The sequence below is a fragment of the Elephas maximus genome, chromosome 7 (assembly GCF_024166365.1).
Source record: "Elephas maximus indicus isolate mEleMax1 chromosome 7, mEleMax1 primary haplotype, whole genome shotgun sequence".
NCBI lineage: Eukaryota > Metazoa > Chordata > Mammalia > Proboscidea > Elephantidae > Elephas > Elephas maximus.
In genome coordinates, this window is record NC_064825.1 from 112,782,150 (window position 1) to 112,801,064 (window position 18,915).

The window sequence follows — 18,915 nt, forward strand, 5'->3', positions numbered from 1 at the left end:
TTTCAGATGACCCAATATGAAGATTTTATTTCTATCATAATCTTTATATTTTTATGCTACATATATATGTATGTGGGTTTGTGTGTATGTGTATATATATACATGTGTATATATATATACGCATATATGTGTGTATATATATATACCTCTTTCCCACCTATATCACATAACTCCCAAAGAAGCTTTGCACAAGAATGGCATGGAGATGGTGTCTGACCTCCTCTAACTTCACAAGGGGAAAGGAGAATCAAAACCAACAGCCCAAGCCTGATTCCTTGTGGAAGTCAGATGTGCCTCCTTTCTCCGCCATCTTTACTAATTCTGATACCAACTGTCCCTGCATGACACTCTCTACTTCTCTGCTGGGTTTGGTAATCCATTGCAACGGCCACACAGAACTCACAGACAATACTCATGATTACGGTGTTTTTTTTTTTTTTTATCAGTTACAATTCAGGTCCAAGAACATTCAAGATGCAGCTCCTTCCATCAGGACAGCCTCTTCCCAGCTGTGTTCACAGGCACACCTCTCCCTGGTCCTAGGCATCTACCCAAAGGCACTCAACTTTCTTCATGGGCCAGGAAGCCCACCAAACCTTCACCTGCCAGTTCTTTCTTCCCACCACTTCTCACCATCTTCAGGGTTATAGCTCGTTGTCTCTGTTGGTCTCTTTCTTCCAGGGGCTTCTTAGCACAGGAAACCCAGGTCCAAAGGATGTGCTGGCTTCTGGCTGTTATTGTTTGGTGGCGGTGGGATCTCTTCTTTACCCCATTTGGTGTGGCTCATTTCAAGCCCAGCTGGGTGGCAAAACTGACCAATCCCTTTGGTGGGCCACAATTACCCTACCACGGAGTGCTGCTGGGAGTTACAAGACCGTGGCTAGACAGGCCACACAAAAGTGATCCTTCACATTGCACTTTGCAACAATTATTCTGATTTACAGATGACAAAAATTAAGTTAAAAAGGGCTAAATGATCAGCCCAAGGTCAGAGGCAGAGCTATTTGAATCTGCATTTGTTCTAATTACAAATCCCATATTCTTTCAACCATTTCAAATTGTATCAGGATCAAAGGCAGCCTTTATTTTATATTGAAGCCTTTCTTGCTTTGTTGCAAATTGAAAATTCTCTTCTCTAATTGCAGAGTTTTATAACTGACTTGCACATGTGAGCTGTTGTTACTCAGAACCCATATTGGCTACTGGTGTCTAGGACAGTGCAGAATACAGTTTAGAAAGAAAATACTTGCTAATACTCTCTCAGCACACTGACAATATACCAATGTTTAAAATTATATGGGCTTCTTGTTCTGTCAAGTAAAAGCTGTCAGTAATTAAAATTAATTGTATTTGAACCTAAGTGAAATTTTAAAGTGTCCTTTGGTGGTTTTTTTTTTTTTTTTTTTTGGTGGTTACAATGACCCTATAACATTGAAATTTAGTTAATGTTATTATTTTACTGGAAAAAAAAAAGTTGGGTCATAAAATTTAAATAATTAGATCATAGAACAAATAAATCAGCCTTGAGCTCAAATATTCTCACTTCACATCCTGTGACTTTTTCATTATATATATAATTATTTTGTGCTAGTACTTAGTTATACTTAGTTATGGTCTGTTTTTTTTATTTTTTATTTTTTAATTTTATGTCATACTTGTTGCTATCAAGTTGATTCTGATACACAGTCACCCTATAGTACCCTAAGTCCAAAGAGAGACTGATATATTTGAACTGCTTACCTTTTGGTTAGCAGCCAAACTCTTAACCACTACTCCACCAAGGCTCCATGTGTCATAGGAAGTGACATTTTATTAGATTTAAAGTCATTTAAACAAAGAAACAAACAAAAAAAAACATTGCCATTGAGTTGTTTCCGAGTCATAGAGATCCTATAGGACAGAGTAGAAGTGCCCCATAGGGTTTCCAAGGAGCAGCTGGTGGATTCAAACTGCTGACCTTTTGGTTAACAGACTTAACTCTTAATCAGTGGGTCACCATGGCCCCTTAGTGGTAATTAAGTGCCTTTTTTTCCCCCCAAAACACGTTGTAACATATCAATTTCACTATTAAAAATTCACTACATTGTTACTTGTATCTAACATTATTAAGTATATATCTGAGACTCCTCTTTGCAAACTGCTTCCAGAGATGGCTTAAGCATAAGGCGTACAAGAAAAGAGAAATCATTACTCCTCAGTTGGTCAAAGGAAGATTTCCAGGCTAAAGAACTTACCTAACTCATAAGACTTTGTTGCAAATAAGTTTTGGTTCTTTTAAAAAACGAAGTTTGAGACCACAAGATGAATGTATGCCATAGATGTCTTTATAGGACACTTTGACATAGTGTTTTAGCCTCCCACCTCATGGGTATCATACCTTTTATTCGAGAAGTCAGAGGACTCGAGGATGCAACAATAATTAGCAAGATATTATGACTGTGAAACACAGTGCGGGGTAAGAACACCAGCTTCAGGATCAGTAGACACTGGTTTTTTTTTCCTTACTGTGCGGTGGCAGTGGGTTTTTTTTTGGGTGCCACCATCTCATTATATGATCTTATATAGGTCTCCCTATATTTATACATAGTTTACTTAGGTAACTTAGGAGGTGTTTCCAAGCTCTTTGATTTTGTTCATTCCATTTTTATTTCCTTAAATATTGTTATATTTGATTCTACTTCATTTGGAAGAAGTAAAATTGGAAGAGTCATAAGAGATTATATTTCTACAGGCCAAGAGCTGGCCACAGCCCACCACCCTAAACATTTCCATTTTTGGTAAACAGCTCAGGAGATGTTTTCTTTTGATGAAAGGATCTTTGGCCTGGACTAAATAACTGAGGATAAGACCTCTGCTCTTGAAGGTTTTATTGCCTTGAAAACATGGACCTCTGCTGATTGAAATGTATGAAGTTGGCCATAAGACGAACACTTTGGCAGTCACACTTCTTTTTGGTGTGGAATCAGTCCCTAAATCTGTCAAACATGAAACTGTAGCTCAACTGGTATCTTCCCAACTGTGATCTGATGCATATTTCATTTCTCCTGTTTTTATTCTAATTTATCTTCCAGTTTGAAAATCCATGTTACTGTCTATCCAGTGTTTTTTCCACACTTTCCTTCGAATTGTATTCTGGAAACAAGCTTTTCTGATATAGCTTCAGGGACACCCCTTTTGAAAAATTACCTTCAGAGCCAATCTTAACTGATTTAGACCTAATTCCATACAAGAACTGATGTATTCAAACTGTGGTGTTGGTGAAGAATACTGAATATACGTTGGACTGCAAGAAAAGTAAACAAAACAGTCTTAGAATAAATACAATCAGAATGCTCCTTAGAAATAAAGACGATGAAACTTTTGATTGCTTACTTTTGACACATCATCAGGAAAAACCAACTGCTAGAAAAGGATATATTTTTTGGTAAAGTAGAGGGTTAGTGAAAACAAGGGAAGCCCTCAATGAGATGGATTGTCACAATAGCCAAAAAAAGGTCTTAAATATATCAAAGATTTTGAAGATGGTGAAAGACTGGACGGTGTTTTGTTCCATTATACATAGGGTTGCCATGAGTTGGAGCCAACTTGAAGGCAACTAACAACAACAACCGTAGACTCTGCCCTTTCTCTATTTCATACTACTCTAAGCCATGCAGAACTAGACTAGACAGGTGTAAGGGAGTCTAAAGAAATCTCTCTCCTCACCACTTTAGTTGCTTAATAGAGATTAGATGACAATTTAATGGGTCACTCTGAATGGATTTCAATCTTTTAGGAGAATGGGTAAAATGACCTTGGAAGTACATGCTAATTTGACTAATTCTGATTCTGTACTTTCATTCCAGAGTTGAAAAACAAAGTTGAAGACATTTTTACAGATGGAAATCCATATTAATTATAGTTCTTTGTATAATTTCACATCCTCTTTCAAACTATAGAACCTGCCATGACAAGCACTATAATAGTCAGATGTTTAGTCAAAATAAGTTTAGTCACATGGTCCCAGACAGCTTTCTCCCACTATACATGCTGCTCACAGTGACTGTACCCTCTTGAACCAATTCAGAAGCTAAACGCAATTTATTTTTCCTTTTATTTAAACAGCACAGTTGAACATAGGTGAATAAATGTGGTCCTGTATAGGAATGTTTCTGAACTGAATTTATTTTGTTTTTAAAAATAATTTTTCAAACATTGGCATTTTATTATTTTTAATAGGTGACTTGCAATGTATTCAAAATGGATGTCAACATAAATGTGCCATGACACTTATGCTGTAAAACAATAATCTAAGAAGAGGAAACCTGAACCAGGATTCAGGAGGGTTAGTTTCTTCTTTTACCTTGGTAGTCAATTTCCTGATTCCCTATCTTAGTTTTCCTGGTTATAAAATGTGAATATTGATAGCTGTGTCATTCCCATTACATAGGGCTATTGTTTGACTCAATTTAAAAGGCTGCAGAAAATGGCTCAGTGTATAAACTATTTCTGTTTATAAATAATTCAAGACATGAAATTAATTCCTCATTATCATATTAGTCTAATTCCAGGATTAGAGAATCAATGCTATGAGGAAGTATTTAACAATGTACTCAGTATGAAGGGGTCATGTCTGTCTCTTCCTATATACCTGAATACAACACTTAAAAATTATGAATCACATAAAGGGTGGCTTGATAAAGACACAAAATATTATAGCGAAGAATTAAAAAGTCAGATAGTTACATACATGTCATGGATTGAATTGTGTTTCCCAAAAACATGTGTATCAATTTGGATAGATCATGATTCCCAGTATTGTGTGATTTTCCTTCATTTTGTCATCTGATGTGATTTTCCTATGTGTTGTAAATCCTGTCCCTATGATGTTAATGAGATGGTGTTAATGGCAGTTATGTTAATGAGGCAGGACTCAATCTACAAGATTAGATTGTGTCTTGAGCCATCCTCTTTTGAGACAGAAAAGACAGAGTTGAGCAGAGAGACATGGGGGTCTCATACCACCAAGAAAGCAATGCCAGAAGCACAGCACATCTTTGGACCTGTGATTCCTGCACAGAGAAGCTCCTAGACCACAGGAAGATTGATGACAAGGACCTTTGCCCAGAACCCAAGGACAGAGAGAGCATCCCCTTAGAGCTGGAACCCTGAATTTGGCCTTCTAGCCTCCCAGAATGTGAGAGAATAAATTTCTCTTTGTTAAAGCCTCCCATTTGTGGTATTTCTGTTATAGCAGCAATAGATAACTAAGAATTTGGTACCAAGAGTGGGGTGCTGCTCTAAGAGATACCTAAAATGTGGAAGCAGTTTTGAAACAGTGAGTGTATAGAGGATTCAGAGGGAAATGAAGAGAGCTGTTACACTGGAGATGGCACAGATGGCAAGAAGCAGCAGCAGAGAACCAGCAGTGGCAGAAGAAGGAGACCAACATGAGATGACACTGGAGCCCACCCATGGAGTGAGAGAGCTGAGGGCCTTTGGCAGTAGGCTTCTTGGCAGAGTGGGGTGTCTCCAGATACTTATCAGTGGAGCTACAGAACTTTGGAAAACTTTCCCCAGCAGGGCAGATGTGGGTTGTGAGGCCCTAGGGACTGAGAGGACAAGAAACCAGGAGGCAGAAGCTGAAAAGACAAGGAACACAGGAAAACAAGCTGCCTCAGTCTCAAAGCGTATGGCCACAACCTCTGGGGTCTCAAAGGGTGAAACCATGGCCTCTGGTATTTCTAAGAGAGGAGTCACCACTCAGATGGACTAGGAGAATGGTGTGCCTAAAGCTCAAGGAGCAGAGTTGCTGTCTTAGTGGGCCTGGAAGGTAGAACAGAGGCCCAGGGCCGAGGGACCTCCACTCAGAATCCAGAAAGCATGGCCAATAGCTAAATCTGGAAGGCAGGGCCTTTGTGTAAATGGTCTCAGAGAACAGAGGATTGTTTTCAAAGCCTTAAGGGCAAATGTAATGTGTTCTGCTGACTTGCATGGTGGCTGTTATCCCTTCTTTCCTTCCAATTTCTTACATTTGTAATGGAAATATTTAGTTTGTGCCTGTTCCACCATTGTACTTTGGAAGCAGATAACTTCTATTCTAGATTTTGCAGATGAGGAAGAGTTTTTGGATTTTGGACTTGGAGTTGCTTAAGACTTTTGCTATGATACGATGGGGTGAATGTGTTTTACACGTGGTGAGAACATGAAGTTTTGAGGGCTAAAGGGTGGAATATCATGGATTGAATTGAATGTGTGTGAATTTGGCTAGGCCATGATTCCCAGTATTGTGTGATTGTCCATCATTTTGTCATCTAATGTGATTTTCCTATGTGTTGTAAATCCTATCTCTAGGATATTAATGAGATGGGATTAGTGGCAGTTGTGTTAATGAGGCAGGATTTAATCTACAAGATTGGATTGTGTCTTGAGATAATCTCTTTTGAGATAGAAAAGAAAGAATTGAGCAGAGAGACCTGGGAAACTCATACCACCAAGAAAGCAATGCCAGGAGCAGAGTGCATTCTTTGGACCTGAGGTTCCTGCACAGAGAAGCTCCTAGACTACGGGAAGATTGATGACAAGGAGCTTCCTCCAGAACCCACAGAGAAAGAAAGCCTTACCTTAGAGTTGGCACTCAGAATTTGGACTTCTATCTTCCTAGACTGAGAGAGAATAAATTTCTCTTTTAAGGCCATCCACTTGTGGTATTTCTCTTATAGCAGCACTAGATAACTAAGATAAAAAAAAAAAAAATTAGCAGCTGTTTATATAACGCCAAACACCTAGAAACTGCCCACTAAGCTAATTTGTTATCAAAATATCCAGAGTCTAATATCTTTTATTTTATTCTTAAGTGGTCAACTCATTTTTTTCTCTTGTCATGTGATTTTTCTTCTTGTAGACTTAGGGAAGAATTTAAAAACTAAAGATGGATTGTTATAAAAGTTCTCCTCTGATGTTCGGTTAGGTAACTGGAAATAATTGGGTGGTTGGCAAGTTCTGCTAATGATGATGAAATACTCCTGAGATCTCATTAGCTAGAGCTAAGAAACTTCAGAGAAGTTGCCTGCAAGTAGGATACGTAGTAATACTTTTAAGCCTCAAGAGAAAGGCATTATTCAAAGGTGCCATTTATAAATCAGCAAAGAGATTTATTGTAGCTGAGCTATTGGCACTTTAAATCTTACAACTTTACTTATTTCTTATTTCTGTCTGGGTGATTTAACAGTGGCTTGGGGCCTTGGGCATGAAGCTGTGTTAGATAAGTTCATAGGTGAGAATTTTTTTTTTTTTTTGAGAAAAGAATATAATTGTAGAATCTCAGATTTAAATGGACCTTAAAACTATATGGTCACCTTCCACCCCCTCCAACCAAATAACAACATTTCAAATTATTTTCCTTTCCTTCAATTGAAATATATTTAAATTAGTTAGAATCAAATTAGATGTCCAAATTCGTATGCAAATCATCCCACTTAAATGACGAGAAGAGTTTTCCTATGACATTACACAATTCTTTAAAAAAAAAAATCCCTTTTAAAAGTTATACACCATTCCATGAAATGCAAAATATTTGGCTTCACCATTTTTCTAATGCTGGACATGCCATGCAGTTTTATTTTTTATTGGTTTATTAATAATAATTGTGTTGAACATATTTGTACATAACAATTTTTCTTTTTAAAATATTTTCAAGGAAAAATATTATTGCACTAAAGGAAAAAGACAAAGTGATTTCTATTTCTTCATAGCTATTGTTAAAACACTTTTTATAAATAGTGCCTTATTTTTCCTTTGTGTACATCATACTCTTTTGGGGGAGTCTACCTCAGAATAAAGGAATTGCAAAAAAGCTGTTGCGCTGTGTTTTCACATAGGCGTAAGATTTTCATCTTGCCTAATTAAAAAATAAAAGCCCTTTATCTAATTTTTTATCTAATTACTTTTGAAAAGAAAATACATAATTTTTAAAGAATAAATTTTCCTTTATGTTTTCTCTTTTCTCTGGGAATTTTATGATTCCAAATATGGGATGATTATCCTCACTTTATAAATAATGCAAAATCTTGTAACTAAGAGTGACGGATGATGGACCTGCTGGGCAGGATGGGAGAAGAAGGCATAAGAATTCATACAGCAGGAGCACAAAAGACATAGGAGGATCATTCATCTCATGGATGGATGAGCCATTGCTCTTTGCTAATAAAGTGCTAGGGAGAGGTATCACTGAAGCAGTAACAAGGACTTTTTTCATGACTTCATGTAGTCAAATGTATATATCAATGTACATAATGAGAGTCTAATAAATATCTATTGAATGAGTGAACATGTAATAAGTAGATTTTATAGGTTTGCATGTGTATATATTATATATATATGCATGTATATATTCATATATATTCAACATTTTATTTATCTTACCAAAAATATATTTCTTTCTCTTCTCCAAGTTAAAATTCTATTCTTAAAACTTTGGAAATAAGGATTCCCCTTTCTTGATAGACCTTCGTGGACTAAAAACCTATCCAAGAGATTTGGTTGGTTGTTTGTTTTATCTGATTTTATTAAGGCTGTAATTTTACTGAGTGGAACTAAGTTAAATTTCATTGCAATATAATTTCATAAAATAAACTGTATTAATGAGCCAAAATTATAATTATCTTGACAGTCAATGATCTGGTAATATGCTGTTTCCTAGAGCCAACTAATATTTTCAACTCACCCCACAAAATTTGCTGGAAACATTAAACTGGAATGCAACTTCCTTCCAAAAGTTTATTTTTCTCATAGTAGTAATAAACAGAGTGGAAGGACCAGAGCACTTGGGTTCCTAGGTTTACGGATTGTCGAAGCATGTATATTCTTACATAGGGTTGTATAGAAAGTGTGTCAGTTCACCAAGCATTCATCACTTGGTAAGTGCCAGACACTACAGACATTCTTTGACACTTTTGTAGGCACAGCAAGGAAACAGACATGAATAGCATTTGTTTTGTGGTGGGTGTTTCCAACTGGTTACAAAATTCCCTAATCTGTCTCCTTATGATAGATATTTCTTGACCAAGAGACAATGTCTTTCATTCTGCAGTTAGAACCGGGGATTCGAATGCAAATTCTTCTGGAAGAAATAATAACTCTTACCTGTGTGCAGTACTTAGAAGCTCCCAAGATACATTTCACAGTTACAATTACTAAGCTCCCAGGTGCAGAGGAGAGGTCAGAAACGTAGGGAAAGGACTTAGCAAAGTCACCTGGAGGCAGAAGCAGGATGAGAATCCAGTTCCCCTCATGTATATTGCTGAGTATTTTCTCAGTAAATTACACATCAGTTGTTGCCCTATAGAAGATGCTTTATAGTTGATTAGGTGTCTCTGAAAATAAGGAGAAAGCACATGGACGAAGCAAGAAAGAATAATTGAAACAGTTACCATGGTGAAGGGTGCTAAGGACAAGCTGCATAATTATGGCAACTACCCTATTTGTATATTGTGAAATTCAAACTATAACCCTTTCACCATTAATTAGGTATCTTTCTTGATCTTTTTGCAGGTAATTCAGGTCTCAGAAAGACATCATTCCCTTAATAGATCATCTTATGCCTCCCAACAATGTGACTGAATTTATTCTCCTGGGACTCACACAGAATCCACACTTGCAGAAAATACTTTTCATTGTCTTTTTGTGCATTTTCCTATTTACTGTGCTGGCCAATCTGCTTATTATCATCACCATCTCCTTCAGCCCCACACTTTCGGCACCCATGTACTTCTTTCTCACCTGCTTGTCCTTTACAGATGCCTCTTACACCTCCGTTACCACCCCCAAAATGATCATTGACCTGCTCTACCAGAGGAGAACCATCTCATTGGGCAGCTGCCTGACTCAGCTCTTTGTGGAACACTTCCTGGGAGGGTCAGAGATCATCCTCCTCATTGTCATGGCCTATGACGGCTATGTAGCCATCTGCAAGCCCCTGTACTACACTACCATCACGCGACAGGGACTCTGCCACCTCCTGGTGGTTGTGGCCTGGATTGGCGGGATCCTTCATGCTACAGTGCAGATTCTCTCCGTGATCAACTTGCCCTTCTGCGGCCCCAATACCATTGACCATTTCATGTGTGACCTCTTCCCACTGCTGAAGCTTGCCTGCAGAGACACCTATATACTTGGAATGGTGGTGGCTGCCAACAGTGGGGCCATGTGCTTGCTCATTTTTTCCATGTTACTCATCTCCTACATAGTCATTCTGTGCTCCCTGAAATCCCATGGCTCTGAAGGGCGGCACAAAGCCGTCTCCACCTGTGGTTCCCATTTCACTGTAGTTGTACTTTTCTTTGTGCCCTGTATATTCACTTACATGCGTCCTGTGGCTACCTATCCAGTACCTTGTCCACTTATCCAGTGGACAAGTTGGTGACTGTCTTTTTTGCGATCCTCACCCCCATGTTAAACCCTACCATTTATACAGTGAGAAACACAGAGGTAAAAAATGCCATGAAAAGTTTTTTGAAGACAAGGGTAGCTTAGGCTATTCATTATGCCAGAAAGTGATGATGTAAATAGATAGGAAGGATCATATCTGTGGTAAACTGTGAAAGAGGATTTTCAAGTTTTGCAGATCACTGATCAAAACAAGGCCCAGAAACTAACATTTATTGAGCATTTAATGGTGGTTAGGCCCTTTGATAGGTGCTTTTGATAGTTTTTCATGTACTTTATTGAGGCTCCAATGCTCATTGTGCATACATTCAGGATATACATCAGAGAAAGGACTGCAAGTCCCTTGTTTGGTGATTCTAGAGTACACTTTGCTCCAGTCTCACTACTATTTTATGAAATTCTTCAATTGTATGTTACTTGGGTGAATTTGGCTTTTCCACAGCACCTTGGTCTCAGGACTTCTTTCTTTTTTTGTATATTTGGTTTTGCCTGCAGTAAGCAAAAAAGAGAAAAGGAGTTCCTGAATATATGGGGGCCGGGGTGGGGGGGAAGGATAGACAGCTGGAAATGAAAGAACCACTGCTGATTTTTTGTTCTTGTGGTTCACCACTAATCTATCAAGAAAAACAAGAGGCACTAATAGAAGAAACAATTCATATCATGTTTCTAAATTTTTTCAGCACAAAATATAAGCCACACATTTTGAATTTACCTTTAATTTGATCTTATTTTCTCAAATGTGCTCGTAGCATGAAGTTTTTCATGACTATAAAGGACTTTTTTTTCTTACCAAGACTTGAGGAGCCATTTGAAACAATGAAGGTAAACATTTTTTTTTTTAATTTAATTTAATCTCAACACAAAGACTTATGGTAAAGTTCCAAAGCTATTGCTCTGTAAATGTATTTACATCAAATGAATGTTAGGTCATTTCATCTATGTACTCAGTTGGTAGTTTCAGTATATGCCCATCCTACAGAGAAGCAAATTGAAGCTAAAAGAGTTTTAGTTAACTTAGTTGCCTCAGGTCCGACGTCTAAGATCTCAGCTGCAGAATTTAAATTCAGAACTTCCATGTCTCAGTCATATTCTCTTTGCAAATAAAGTATACTTTCTGTGTTATGTTTACATCTCTATATAAGAAATTTACTTTCAGTCCTAATAATTCAATTTGTCCTCAAGGAAAAATTACATCACATTTGTTGCAGATATTTTTCTAATGTAGCAATATTTTCCAGCAATAATGCTTCTTTATGCAGGTCATTCTGTTACTATATTGTTGTTGTTAGGTGCTGTCAAGTCAGCTCTGACTCATAGCTACCCTAAGTACCACAGAACGAAACACCACCCGGTCCTGCGCCATCCTTACAACCGTTGTTATGCTTGATCCCACTGTTGCAGCCACTGTGTCAATCCATATCGTTGAGGGTCTTTCTCTTTTCTGCTGACCCTCTACTTTACCAAGCATGATATGCTTCTCCAGGGACTGATCCCTCCTGACAACATGTCCAAAGTATGTAAAATGCAGTCTCGCCATCCTTGCTTCTAAGGAGCATTCTGGCTGTACTTCTTCCAAGATAGATTTGTTCATTCTTTTGACAGTCCATGATATATTCAATATTCTTTGCCAACACCACAATTCAAAGGCATCAATTTTTCTTCGGTCTTCCTTATTCGCTGTCCAGTTCTCACATGCATATGATGTGATTGAAAATACCATGGCTTGGATCAGGCACCCTTTAGTCTTCAAGGTGACACATTTGCTTTTCAACACTTTAAAGAGGTTATTTGCAGCAAATTTACCCAATGCAATGTGCCTTTTGATTTCCTGACAGCTGCTTCCATGGGTGTTGATTGTGAATCTGAGTAAAATGAAATCTTTGACAACTTCAATCTTTTCTCCTTTTACTTAAAGGAAGTATGCAAATTTTACCGTAAAATGAATAAGATAAATCATATTTGGATCTTCTGTGTGAGGATACTTTGGTTTAAACAGTGAGAATATTAGTCATTCTCTAATTGAGGGTAGTGAGCTAACCATTGTGGAAGGCCAATTGTGAGGCATACACATTATTAGGTTCTTTATATACTAAAACTCTCTTAATTCTAGTCACAAGTACTGTTAGGATGATTGTGAGGATGGCACAGGGTGAGGCAGTGTTTCGTTCTGTTGTACATAGGATTGCTATGAGTCAGAACCAACTTGACAGCACCTAGCAATAACAACATTGTTAGTAGGCCTTTGCCCCATTTTCTACAAGAAGAAAACAAGTCTCAATGAGGTTAAGCAACACTGGCAAATTTTTAGACTACGTCTCCTTTATTCTTTTCACTTCACACTATGCTTCCTGGCGTGATGCAAAAATATCAAAACACAGACCTGTTCCTTATAAAGATTGTCCTTGAGGCTTTCGTCCATTGTTTTTGAGGGAGCCACTTTCTTCCCTTCATCTCTTTCTTGACTTCAGCTTCCCAGGTTACTCACACTCTCTTGATTCCTGCGTCAGAGAAAATGACCTCATTCCCATAAATGTATCACCCTTCAAGAGAGTATGTGTACTTAAAAAGTGGGATTCGATGGACTCAAGGAATGAATAAATAATTGTTGAATTTAAAAGAAAGTGACCCATAAGTAAGAGAGAAGTTGGGAGGAAAAATAAGCAACTCAACCATGCAGGTGAATTGATACTCTGCTTGGGCATGAAGGCAGAATCTTGAAGAGGTAAGTATTGTTTCTTAAGGGTTTTTCCCAGTGTTATTGCATACTGTGTTATATGCAATATATTACTTGAAAAATGGCTGTGTGGCCAATTAAGTTTAGGAAATTTTGGCTTATTTTTTTATCCAAGAAATATTGTTCAGTGCTTATAGTGTGCCAGACAGTTCCAAAGACTGGGCATATAGTGTAGAACACTATAGACAAGGGTCATGTTTGTGTGAAACTTAAATTCCAGTGAGGATTAGATGAGTAATAAACAAGTCAACAAATAAATGAACAATGTAAGTTTGTTAGAAATAAGTATAATGAAGAAAATAGTTTTATTAAGGAGTGATGCAAAAGATAATAACTGGATGTAGATTTTTGTAGTTGTTTGAAGTGTGTGTGTGTACGTATATAGCAGAGAGATACATGAAGTACATAAATGGGTAGATAATATATCTGTGTGTGATAAGGAAAAGCAAGTCTCTTTGTTGTTTTTTGCCATTGAGTTGATTCTGACTCATGATGACCTATGCGTATAAGAGTAGAACTGCCTCATAGGGTTTTCAAGGTTGTGATCTTTCAAAAGCAGAGCACCAGACCTGTTTTCCAAGGAACCTTTGGGTGGGTTCAAATGGCCAACTTTCCTGCTCGTAGTTGAATGCTTAACCCTCTGCACCACTCAGGGACCTTAGAAGGCTCCATGTATAAATCGTTAGATGAGAAGGTAGAGTAATAGTAGTAGATTAGCAAAGACGATCCAAATGCAGAGGTTGTCCGTCATCTGTGAGGATGATATTTTGTAAAATTTCCTCTCAGGAGACTTGCAAAGTGTAAGGTCAAATATGTCAATGAACCCGTTGTAAATTCCCAAGTGCAAGGTCAAACATATGAATTACCCAGTTGTAAACTCCAAGGAACAAGTTGCAAAAGTAGGATATTAGTATCTTTTTTATTAATGAAGGTAGAAAAGAATAAAAGCTATAACCTCAAATATATCTACATTGGAAACAAGTTATTTGAGAATACAATTTCCTATGAAGTAAGAGAGAATTAATCCTTATTTTTCCTGCCTGAGATACTTTTTTCAGTCCTTAATAGTGGAAACTGTTTTTTTTTTCTTTAACCAGATTTTGTTGTTGTTGTTTGCTGTGGAGTTGGTTCCTATGCATGGCAACCTTACGCATAGCAGAATGAAACACCCAGTCTTGCACCATGTTTTTTATTTGCCCTTAAAATAATTGTTCACATTGTTTCTAGAGTAGGAGATGAAAATACGACTCAATGAGTCTTCCGATAAACATTCAAATATAAAATGAATAATCTAAGAACGTCTTTCTTCAATCCAGCAGCGCACTGCCATTGAAGATTAGAAAGTTGTTGTATGAGATAATTATATATTCTGCCATAATTTTATATGCAACTGAGGCATTATGTTAAAAATATCAAGGAAAAATTCTATCAAATGCTAAGTGATTATAGAAATGTGCCAGTAACCCAAGGCACAGAGGGTCTGTCTTTCTTGACTTTGGAGTTCACAAAGTCAGATGTGATATAATTTTAATGATAGTGTTACAAGATGAAAAGATCATCAGGCTAGGTGATAGGAAAATTTGGTCCTGGTCCTTGCTAGATGGCCAAGAGTAAGTTGTATTCTTTTTTATTTTTTTGCATCTATATTATTAAGCAGAAAGATGGTTGTGGTCATTCTGTTATTTAAGGACAGAGCTTAGTTCTGGAGTAAATAATTGAATGGTTAATACTAGGATCTGTGTTTGTGCTTGTGAGTCATCAGCTTGGCCTGGTCCCAGTGCTGCTCAGCCCCCGAGGGCTAGATGGGAATCCACCGCACGGTGATTAGCTCCTGAGTCAGCAGAGACCCAGCCTCAAAGGGATGCAATTGCAGTGATGCAAGTTGGTGCATTTCCAGTTTTTGAAAATAGCTCTCTGTCCCCTTTTAGTACAGGTCCGTTACCCAAAGGGAGGTATCTTATTAATGATGCTTCTTCTAAGATGTGGATTGGAAACTCCTTTCAAATTAAGCTCCAAGTACAGCGAGATGGCAGGCACCGTCCCTTGAATGATTTTGTAAATAGCTTTCCTGGCTGTCTTTTGGCAATCTTTCCCATTGAGAGAAAATTTAAATTACTCTGCCAACCACAAAGGTTGTTCCCTATATAAGTCCTTGTCACTTAGAGCACCTGTTTTAAATTTCTTTTGAAAATCATTAGACACTCTACCTGTTGCCATCGAGTTCTATAAAAATAATTCCCCATTAAGTAATAGGACTATTTGTTGGCTTGTACAGGTCCTGATTTACTTGCCTCTACGTTTGGAACAACCAAGCTGAAACTCTCATGTGTCTTAATTTCTTGCTGTTCTATAAAAGAAGCTTCATGTGAGTAAATCCTGGCCGGAGTCAGACCTTTGGTTACTCTGACGTGATCCTAGAATATTAATCTCAACGGCCTTCTACCCTCTACCTGCCGAGATCATCGGGTAACTGGCTGGGTTCTCAGAAGCCAGAGATGACACCAGACTGAGCTTTGGAGATGGCCCTAAAAACTTAAGTATTAAACATGTTCCTATTAATTTAAGTTGTTATTTTGAAATTGTTGAAATAATTGAATCATCTAAACACACGCACAATTATACCTAAAATGTGTTAATAATTCACCTGCTTGTTTGATCTGTTTACACAAATTGTGATCTCAGGTAAGAGCCTTTGAGCTATCAACAATTTTTAGCTTCATTTACCTTAATACTTTTGGCAAGTTATCAAAACAGAAATGTCATAATTTAATATTTGGGCCTTTATCCAGGTATGGATATTAGCAAATAAAAGCGTGTGTATATGTGATTCAAAGATGTGCTTGTAGAAAGGAATGGGAACACTTGGTGTGATAAGGATAGTTTAAAAATTTTTTTTTTCTGTTTTCCTTCTATTCTCTCTCATATGTTTAGATATACTAAGACATTAAAATACACACACACACACACATATATATATATATATATATATAGCCCTGGTGGTACAGTGGTTAAGCATTTGGCTGCTAACCAAAATGTTGGCAGTTCGACTCCATAAGCCGTTTCTTGGAAACCCTGTGGGGCAGTTCTACTCTGTCTTGTAGGGTCATTATATGTCGGAATCAACTCAACAGCAACAGTATATATATGTACATATTGATTGCCATTGAGTCAATTTTGACTCATAGCAACCCTATAGGACAGAGTAGAGCTGCCCTATGGGGTTTTCAAGGCTGCAATCTTTACAGAAGCAGACTGCAACATCTTTTGCTCACAGAGTGGTTGGTGGGTTTGAACTCCTGATCTTTTGGTTAGCACTTGAGCACTTTAACCACTACACCACCAGGGTGCTCTCTCTTTATGTATATATATCTATATATCTTGTTTCCTTTTGTATCAATTTCTTTAACCTTAATTTTTCTAGTAATAGCCTCTGAGAAAAAAACTTACATGATGCTTTTATTTTTTTCTCTTTTACTTAGTAAATGATACTTCAGATCTCTGGTTTTCATTATCAATGTCATGGTGAGTTGAAATCTTTAAAATATATCTCTCAATCAATATAAAAACTTACACACCTATTTGTGAGCATCCCTGCTGAAGGGGTGGTGGTAGTGTTGTGTTGGGGTGATGCTGGTGATTTGCTTAGGAAGAGGGTGGAGAAGTTAAGAAAGAATAACCCTCCCTTTCTGCAGAAGAATTCCAAGTAAACATTAATTTTTATATCTACAATCATATAGTAACTTCCATCCTACACAAAAGCACAACTGGAGATTATTCCGTCTTCACTAACAAGTCCTCGACTCTCAAGAAAAGCAAGGTGTATTGGGAAGACTTACAAATGGAAATAGTCCTTTTAAAGTCCTTATTGATGATGTATATGTTTGGGGCACATACCTTCCCAAGAAAGCAGGGCTGCTGATTGCTCATTAAAAATGATGACCCAGAGGCACTCACTGAACACATTGCTAACCTCTTCTTGTTATCCAGGATTTCATGGGAGAAATTTTCTCTGTGAGAAAATTCAGGCAGAGGAAACATACATCAGCTATAAAGTTCATACAATGCAGCAATGAACACCACTTTACAAATGTCTTTGTTTACTAGTTTGAATATTTTTATTGGAGAAATTCCTAGAAACATCGTCACTGAGACCAGAGGCGTATCTACAGAAAGTAATGCCTAGGGCAATTAGTTTTAAGTTGCTGAATGATGTCTCATGACTAGAGACGTAAAGTGCAATGGTGAATAGATTCAAATCCAGACTTTGTCACTTAGTAACTGTATGACCTTGAGCAGTTTGTTTGTTTTGCTCTTCCTCAGTCATAAAGTGTGCCTCGTCATTGCCAGATGTGAGAATTAAATAAGATAATTATATCAAAAACTAGCCAAGTACAAAAATGCAGGTGCTTAACAATTTATTATTATTATTAGTTTGATATGGATAGCTGTATATAGACAGTATATCTCTATACAAATGTTACATTGTATTTCACCCAGCTTTTTCTGGGTACCAATTTGTTACCTGTGTCATCGATGAAATTCTTTGAATGAATGATTGAATGAATGCAAATTAAATGAGATATTATTTTTACCCTATAATTCGTTGAATATAACCAAGATTGATAATATCTAATGTTTTTTTTTAATGTTAGTAAAAATGCAGGAAAATGACTCTTTAATACATTACTGATGGGAATAAAACAGAATTTTGAGAGAGTTTTTTTTTTTTTTTTAATGCTATAGAAAGGAACCCTTGTGGCACAGTGGTTAAGTGCTCGGCTGCAAACCGAAAGTTTCGTGGCTCGAACCCACCAGCTGCTCTGAAGGAGGAAGATGTAACAGTCTGCTTCTGTAATGATTACAGCCTTGAAAACCCTATGGGGCAGTTCTACTCTGCCCTGCAGGGTCACTATGAGTCCAAATCAACTCCAAGGCAAAGGGTTTTAATGGTACAGAATCCATCAGAGTTAAAAATGTGCGTATTTTTAGAAGCACATCTAGGGAAGAAGCATAACTAGGGTATGGCAGGTATGAGACAGGCCCTGGACACCACTTGAGGGGAGGAAGAGAAGGGCACCAAAGAGCAGTTTCTATTCACCATCGCAGTTTACATCTCAAGTTGTGAGACATCATTCAGCAACTTAAAACTAATCGCCTTAGTCACTATTTTCCGGAGATATGCGTCTGGTCTCGGTGATGATGTTTTTAGGAACTTCTCCAATAAAAATATTCAAACTAGTAAACAGAGACATTTGTAAAATGATGTTCACTGCTGCGTTGTATGAAAGGCAGACTATTAGAAACACCATAAATGTCAAGCAAAATATTCATGAAGACACTGGTGAACGGGGTATTAGGAGTGAGGCATGAAGGAGGGATGGTGATGGATTGGATGCCAGCTGAGGGCATGGGCAGAGGAAGCAGGAAGTAGTAACTTATATGAATGGAAAATAATCATGAATATTTGAACAGTGCACTCCAAAGAATCTCATGCTCTTTACTTCCTTTGACCTTCACTATAGTATTGTGAGGCAGGATATAAAGTTCTTGGAAGGGTTGTAGAGCATAGTGGCTGGTAGCCTGTGCTGTGAACTCAATCAAGTACCTGCCAAAAGGCTTTAAGCAAGTTTCACAAGTTCCTAAGCCTCATCCACTGCATCAGAAAGTCAGGTAGGAATTTCAAAAACTGATAAAAAAATAGTTCCTATCTCATGCAGTTGTTGTGGGATTTAAAAGAGAAAATCATGTACCCTCAA

The 18,915-nt window shown here is 37.5% G+C and overlaps 1 pseudogene; it reads left to right on the forward strand.

Moving 5' to 3' along the window:
• Positions 1-9,577: 9,577 nt before the first annotated feature.
• On the forward strand, positions 9,578-10,512 carry LOC126080399 (olfactory receptor 140-like; annotated as a pseudogene).
• Positions 10,513-18,915: the final 8,403 nt, after the last annotated feature.